This window comes from Benincasa hispida, chromosome 3 (genome assembly GCF_009727055.1).
Source record: "Benincasa hispida cultivar B227 chromosome 3, ASM972705v1, whole genome shotgun sequence".
Taxonomy (NCBI): domain Eukaryota; kingdom Viridiplantae; phylum Streptophyta; class Magnoliopsida; order Cucurbitales; family Cucurbitaceae; genus Benincasa; species Benincasa hispida.
In genome coordinates this window covers 26372049-26380767 of record NC_052351.1, presented here as the reverse complement: position 1 = coordinate 26380767, position 8719 = coordinate 26372049, and positions in this window count along the sequence as shown.

Below are 8719 nucleotides of genomic sequence, written 5' to 3'. Positions count from 1 at the left end.
CTATGCTACCAAATAAGTTAGTCATGCTAAAGAATATAGGGTTTCGATTTTGAATTAGTTGGTAAAACGATTTTCAATAGAACTCAAAAGTAATTTTGCGTTCAATATTTTGGCCGTCCATTATTTTGGCGTGTTGGCTGTTGGCATTTTACTTCATCTTTATTTTGCTCTAACACATGCTTGATGTAATTCATCAAATAGTTAATAGAATCTTAGTAATAGGGACCAAAATAAGCACTTTCTAAAAATTTATGACTAAAAGGGTTGTTTTTGAAAATTTAAGGATTAAAATAAAATAAGAGGAAGAAAATAGGATTTAAATTTTTTTCCTCTCTTTACAAATTTTATCCCAAAAAAATTCAAGATCATGGGAGGTTGCCATGTGTAAGTATAGATACTTACTGTTTAAATATATATACACACACATGACAAATAAAAAATATAAACTTTTTCCCATTTAAATTTGGTTTCATAAATAACTCTAATCCTAATATTAGATATATTAATTAGGTTAAACAACAACTTTAGTCTTCTTTGCATTTAAATCTGGTTTCATAAAAAAAAAAAAAAAGTTTTATCTTTGATGGTAACATTATGTCTAGTAGTAGGTGTCCTTCAACTTTTCAAAGTATCTACAAAATTTAAAATTTAAAATTTTATATTCAATGTGTTCCTAAAATTTTAAATATCAATAGATCTATAAATTTTTTTGGTGCAAATATTAATTTATACCTTTGAATTTAGAGGGTTATATCATTTAAACTCTAAACTAATAATTGTATTATTTTAAATTTCGAACTTTAAGGGTTATATCAATTTAAACCCTAAATTAATAATTGTATCAATTAAAATCTTGAACTTTCACATGTATATCAATTTAAACATTTAACTTTCATAGGTATATCAATTTAAACTTTGAACTTTCATAAGTTTATCTAAATAAAACATAATGGAAAATTTAAATTGATACACTTAAGAAAGTTCAAGGTTTAAATTGATATAATTGTGAAAGATCAAGATTTAAATTATACAATTATTAGTTTGAAATTTAAATTGACATAATTATGAAAGTCCATATTTAAATATATACAACTATTAATTCAGATTTAAATCCATAAAATTCCCAAAGTGTTAATGGTATAAATTGATTTTTGTTTTGTTGTTTTGTTTTTTTTGGTTTTTTGGTTTTTTCTTTTTAATCTAATCCATCATTGACCTAAGAAACATTTTATCAAAACCCACAAATTTTAGTTAAAAAATTTAATAAATATCGAATATTTCATATATAAATTAGACACTAAATTGAAAGTTTCGAGACTTACTAATATTTTTTAGTTGTAAGGACCTATAACTATAAGTTACAAAATTCAATAACTTTATTAGATACCTTTTCTAAAATTTCACAAATTATTAGACACAACATTAAATAAAGGGATTTTAAAAAATAGAAAAGTAAGATTTACACAAAATAAAAAATTTTTAATCTTTTTTAATAGAGGTCGATAGAAATCTATGAGTAATAAAAATTGGTAGAAATATATCACTGATAGATGATGATAGAAGTTGATATATTTTTTTCTATGTGAAAATTTTTCTTGCATTAAATGATAGAAAATTAACTTGTAATTTAATCAATTAATTAATAATCCAGACATCCATCTTTAAAAGAAAAAAATATGTGTTCATCATCATTAAATTTATCCAAAAATATTAAAAATTAATGAGATTTGAAGTGTAACTCACAAATGGGTTTTGCTGGCCGATAATATGAAAACCTATCATCAGCTATAAACTATAAAGTCAATAAATCTATTATATGGTTTTGTTTTTTTTCTTTTAAATTTTCCTTTTTGGCTTTTCACTTTTTGTTTGGGGAAAACTGTTTTCAACTTTGTGACTTTTATAATGGGATATGATGATGATGCTTATCAGCTGCTTTGCAATTCCCTCCAACTTTTAAACTCTGTTTGTTAGATTAAAAAAGACATTGTTTTTTCATCTTCAAACATAAAATACTATTTTATAATTTTATCTTTTTTCAGTTAAAAGGGATGGAGATGGAAGTGGAGAATTTTTATCCATTTTTAATATAATTTGAAACTTAAATGGGTCATTTGATTTATTTTTCTCTCTTCTACTTCTTTTCTCTCCTTTCTTTTTCTAGTTAGAAGAACTATATTATAACCGACAACAATTAAGATTGGATATTCTTAATATACACGTTCAAATGTTTGAAAAAACAATTTTATTACATTATAGTAATATTTGCATTAGAAGTTAGAATGATTGATTTCGTTAAGTTTAGAACGAAAGTTTGAATCTTTATCATGTGATATATATATGAATTGTGAACAAATTATAATAAATAGTATCTTTAGCAATGAAAAAGTCACCCCTAAGACTCCCAATGAATAGATTTTGTTTTGGGTTTTATTATATAATTAATTAAGAAAAAAATTATGTATAGTATAAAATGTGAGTTTTTAAAACTTGAGTTGGTTTATGTAGTACTTTAAGTAGCAAACTCATCGCTTGAGATTATCCAACTATATACTAAATATAAGGGCAAGTGATTTATTCATTCATATAGTTTTGAACACACTTTGATCAAATTAAAACTTCAATTTCTATTTAACTATTGTTATGGATAATTTTAGACTTAAGAGAAAGCCTAAGAGAGGAAGTCATATCTCATAGTAAAATTAGAGAAGTTGCTTCATCCCCGAAAACATGTAGGAAACATGCCAAAGAGAGATGTTGATGAAGAGTAAGTGAAGTAATTGAGTCGTGGCCCAACTGGCCCTACTCGACTTTCAGGTCAAAACCAACTCGTCCCTCTCATTTTGGCAGATGCCAAAGACGAGAGGGTGAAGCAATTGGGCCGCTTGGCCCAATTAGGCAACCTCGGCCTCGATGAGGCCAAGGACGACTTGTCCCATTCTATAGAGCCTATTATTTGTAGGTTCCTATATGGCGCCCCCATGTGACTTGATCTAGTCCTCGAGATTCCTATTCCTTAAAAATGAAATATGGTGCTTTATTCTAATGGTTTTGTAGGCGATCTCTTCCTCAAAATATAAATTTTTCGTCGGTGGCACGTGAAAGTCATGTGAGCTCCTTGTCTAGATTTTGGCTACCAACATCTACAAAGATTAATGAATGTGTATTGATTTGCTTTAGATGTATTATCTTAGAAGATATTAGATAAACTAATACAAAAAGGCTAGTAGATGATTTATGTGTTGGTATGGTTTATAATAGAGATACACTCAAATGAAACCTTTTTTCATGGAAAATATTGAAATTAATTTTTATTTTTTTAAAAAAAGTATATGTGTGGTGTTTTTCCATGGAATACTCCAATTAGTGTGAGGAAAGGTGACAAGGTTCATTCAATGATGGTTGAAGGATATGGGAGGAATAAAATGAATGGACAATGAATGGTGACTCTTTCTTTGAATTGGCTTCAATACTTTCACCTCCACCAATATAATATATGCTTTTTATCTAAGAAAATCCATTGCCACCTCATCCTTTATTAATCTCACTCTCATCCACTATCTTAACAATAATGCCTCACCTTAACATGTTTTCATTTTTATAAAATACTATTGTGTTTAAAATCTTCCATTTGTTTATTCTATTTTTCATATTACTCTCTCTAAATAATTACTATATTAATATGCCTATAGTTATCTTTATTATTTAGACATCTCTACTCTAACCCAATGCTCTACTAATTGGAGTACAATCAAACTCACAATAACTAAATTGTCATCTCATAAATCATTGGTTAAAAATCTCCAATTTAACTTTAAAATAAATAAATAAATATGTCAAAAATAATAACTTATCATAGCTTTCATCTTGATTTGTAGGATAATTTAAAATTTCAGTTAAAATATCATTTTGATTTTTATGTTTAAAATTTATTCAATTTTAGTTTTTGTATTTTTTAATGTTCTTTTTTAGTCTCTATATTTTTAATATGATTTTTTTTTTTATCGAAACTGATTAAATAATAATAATAATTTTCAACCAAGAATATACCTTGTGTCAAAATATTCTTTTTACAAAAATTATAGTGAAAAGGGTCATAAACAGTGAAAGAGCTTTTGAGAAAATCAACTATAAACTAATAGTATGGAATGGAGTAAATTTAAAATGAACTTTGAACCTACACCAATTAAAATTGAATAAATTTTAAAGTATAATAACTAAAATAATATTTTAATCTTAAATTCATAGAATCTTTAGAAATAATATTCAACTGTGCAACTATAAATAAAAATTTCTTAAGTTTCAAGATTACAATAACAATCTAATATAGAAACGAATTTTAGGTAATATCCATTTTGGGATTTAATCATTGTTTTTTTAAATGATATATTGAGTTCCTTGTGAAAGGAAAAATTATTGTAAATTTGAATCTATTGTCCATAAATCTATAATTTTCAAAGGAAAGAAAAAATCCATCTTTCTAAATATATATTAGGGACAGTTACAAATATAAACATTAGACTTAAAATATTAGTAGATATAACATAATATAAAAAAATTACAAGGTTAAATTTAAATAATCTATATAGACCATATTATTGGTAGTCTATAAGTGATAGACCATATTATTGGTAGAGTCTATCAGTGATAGACCATATCACTAGTAAGAATCTATCAACCATAGAAGTCTATCGCTAATAGTCTTGGCTATATTTGTAATTTTTTTATATAATGATGTTATACACTTGGTTATTATTCCTAAAAATATTACCAACTGCAATTACCCTATATATTATATATAAATATGAAAGTTAAAAAAAAAAACTTTAGAACATAATTTTGTCAATAAACGTTGAACATGAACATAGTTAAACTGTCATCAAATATTATTTTTAATTTTTTATCATAAAATTAGAAGTTTGAATCCACCGTTATTGTTGTACTAATAAAAAATTATTTATAAATTCAAATTTGTCAAATTATACAATTTTTTTCTAATTAAAAAAAGCCAGACGAGGTCATAGAACGGAAGGATAAATTATTTCCAAAAAAGAAGATTATCTGAGAGAGAGATTCATAGCTATGAATCTTCTGAGAAGAAATTATTTACAATGACAATTGAATAATAGATGAGAAAGAGTCCAAAATTTGATGGATTTTTTCGGTTCAATATTTGCTTTGAAAAATGAGACATTAAGGCTAAAAATATAGCTCGTAGTACATAATATTCAAACGTCGCTCTAAATTCTAACGGTAACTAAATAATACCTCTCTATAAACTTTTAAAATAACTATTTTATTATTATTATCATCATCGTGACAAACAATCTAAAATTCGACCCCCTAATACTCAACTTAACTAATTTATATATATGTGTTCTATTTAACGTCGAGCACGAAGAGAATGGAAGAGGGAGTGAGAGAATTTTCTTCATGCCGACTAAACGAGAATGGAGATGAAGATTATATTCTCAGACTCGTCTCCACTAGATTAATTAATTAATTATAAAAATTATATTAAATATATATTATATTCAGTTGAAAAGTATAATATGTTGTACTTTTTAATTTTAATTCTTAGAAATGATGAGGATTAAACTTTTTAATTATATCTCCACAAATGGATGGAATATAATTGTTGTAGTAAGAAATTTTATAATGTTTTATTTACATAAAAGGAACATTATAAATATAGCAATCAAATTCAAAGTATTAGCAGATATAATACAAACAAAAGAATTTGTAGATGTAGCAAAATTTAGATTAAATTCTCACAAGTCTATTAGTGATATGCTCGCTAATAGGATTCTATTCGTGATAGAGTCTATCACAAATAGGATTCTATCAATGATATATTTTGCTATATTTATAGTTCTTTAGTAATATTGTTATATACTTAATTATTAATTCTAAAAGTGTTGTCCATTGCAATAACCCTAAATAAAAAAATGTATTAGAATGACTCATTTAATATGGATTTTTTTTTTAAAAAAAAATATTCGATTGAGAATAAACTAAAAGATTGTTAAAAAATAAATAAAGTAAAATAAACAAATAAAAGATCTTTTTCTTGAGGAACCTAATCCTCACAAAATTTAATCAGAAATTTCGTGGGGATGAAGATTGAAATAGAAGACGAGTACGGAGACGAGAAAGTTCCTTGTCTCTGTGAACATTAGATAAGTCAATATATTAATACACTGCATATTCAACATCATGTTATTCACGTGTTTAAATACCATTTTAGTATTGTTTTGCACATACTTTTTTTTTTCAATCATTTTGTGTCTATGAACTTTAAAATATTTAGTGGATATTTGATACACCAACATAAGTTGAGTTGGTAAAATATACCAACTCAATATTTTGTCCGGTCCACCAACTTTAATAGTTGGTGAAGTTCAGTTGGTATATTTTACCAACTCATGCCCAACTCCTCATTCTTCCAATGTTTTCAAACTCCATTCATGGGCCACTATCGGCGACTACCGCTACCACACTTCAGGAACCAAATTCGGCGACCTTTTCACATGGCCAATTCCAATCTCCGACAACCACTTTCAATGACAACTATGGTGACCAACTTCGACGACCATTTTTGCACGACCAATGTGACGCCAATTCTAGGCTCCACCAACCAACTCTGACTACAAACTCTAGTGATCAACTTCTGGCTTCAACAACCACCTCTGACTACAAACTTCGACAAAAATCACCTTTGACGACCACCTTCACATGATCAACTCCAATTACTAACTCCGGACTCTGACAACCACATTCGACGACAAACTCCGACAACCTACTCCAATACCACATTTGTGCGACCAACTTCGGGCTCTGACAACCACTTTCGACTGCAAACTCTAACGAAAACCATATTTGATAATCAACTTCAATAACCACCTCCGACTATTATAAGATCGTTTGCTTCTTACCAATCCTACCATAGTCTAGGAAGAGGTTATATATCCTATTATTTTTTGTGCATGTTCATAAAATATGTTGCAGAGTTGTTGATTATATAAATAATAGTATTTTGTCTATGTTAAGTGCAATATTTACAGGAAAATTATTAAAAATGACAAAACTGTTGAAAATATTTACAAATAATAGTAAAAAATCATAGTCTATCTATGATAGGCTCTTATCTGTGTCTATCATGACACATATAGTAATCTTGATTCATTTTCATATATTTGAAAACAATCCATATTTATATGCAGAAAATTGTATATATATTTTTATTTAATTGGATTCACATATCAAATAAGTGTTAAAAATTTGAAAAAGTATATATGTAATTGAATGGTGGAACAAAAAGTTAAGAAAAAAATAAACAAAAATAACAAATAGCAGGGAAAAAAATCCATAAATAAAGATTTGTTTTATGGAACATATTTTTTTGGCAAGAATTAGTGAAAATGAAAATTTGTTCTCTAATGATCTTCTAAATTTGGAGGAATTGATAGTAGAATTGTTAAAAAACGGTGGTGACATTCCATTGGCTGCTAAGATGACGAGGGAGATTCAATTGAAAAAATCACGAAGAAGAAAAATTCAAAGCAACAATAGGAATAAGAAGAAGAAAAAAAAGAAGATGACGAAATTCATGAAGAAAAATTAAGAATGAAAAGTTTTGATTTCTCTTTGATTTCCCATTTTATTTAGCCACATCTTTATAAGAAATGTAGTTGGTTAATTGTTATTCATTACCAAAAGAATTAAAAAAAATAAAAGGAAAAAATTGTTATCCATATTTAATTCATACAAAGATGGGTAGAATTATTGAAGTAGAAAAATTTATGAACAAAAATAGTAATCATAAAAGATATTCCTGATATATGAACTTAACTTTTCATCCTAAACATAGACATTCGGATTGAGACAAAAAACTCTGTACCTCAAACGTAGACATATAAACTCTCAAACATGTGAACTCTACAGACTTATAAACTCTAGACGTCATATATCAACTCATCGCATCAAATAACTCATTACAATTTTGCATATACTTTAAACTTACGTTATTTTAGTTACTTACATATTATCATCTTTATACTTTTAAATAATGATTTTTTAATTTATTTGTAAAATTCTAATGTAAAATACATGTACAATAAAAATGTTTTATTATTAACTTATGATTGCATATTTGGATCTCAAAAAATCAATGTCCTACAAATTGTGGGGAAAAAAAAAAGAGAGAGAGAGAGAGATAAGAAAAAAGAAATAAATGAATTAAATGATAGCCCCTTAAAACCAAATGAAGTAAACATACATCTTAAATGTACCAAACCTAAAATGAACTAAAAACAACCAACCAAAATAGGTATATAGAATGAAAGTAACTGATAAGAAGATGAGTTATTAGGCAAACAACTATTTTTTTTAATATAATAAAAAACATATCTTATGATCGTATCCAATAAATTATAAATAACTAATTAAACTTGAACATTATATTTTTTATAAAATAGAGGTGAGATAATTCAAAATATAGATGTTTTATGAAAGTAGAGTAAATAAAAATGAAGTAAAATATATGAATTATTTGAGAATTAAGGTGATTAGAAACATTAATACTTAAAACACCGACTGTTACCTCGTAGTCGGAGTTACATGGAAATTGCCAAAGTTACGAAACGACAAGTGGGCTCTGTCCGAAATTGGAAACTTGATCAACAAGTCCCAATCCATTCCTATCTCTCTCTCTCTTTTT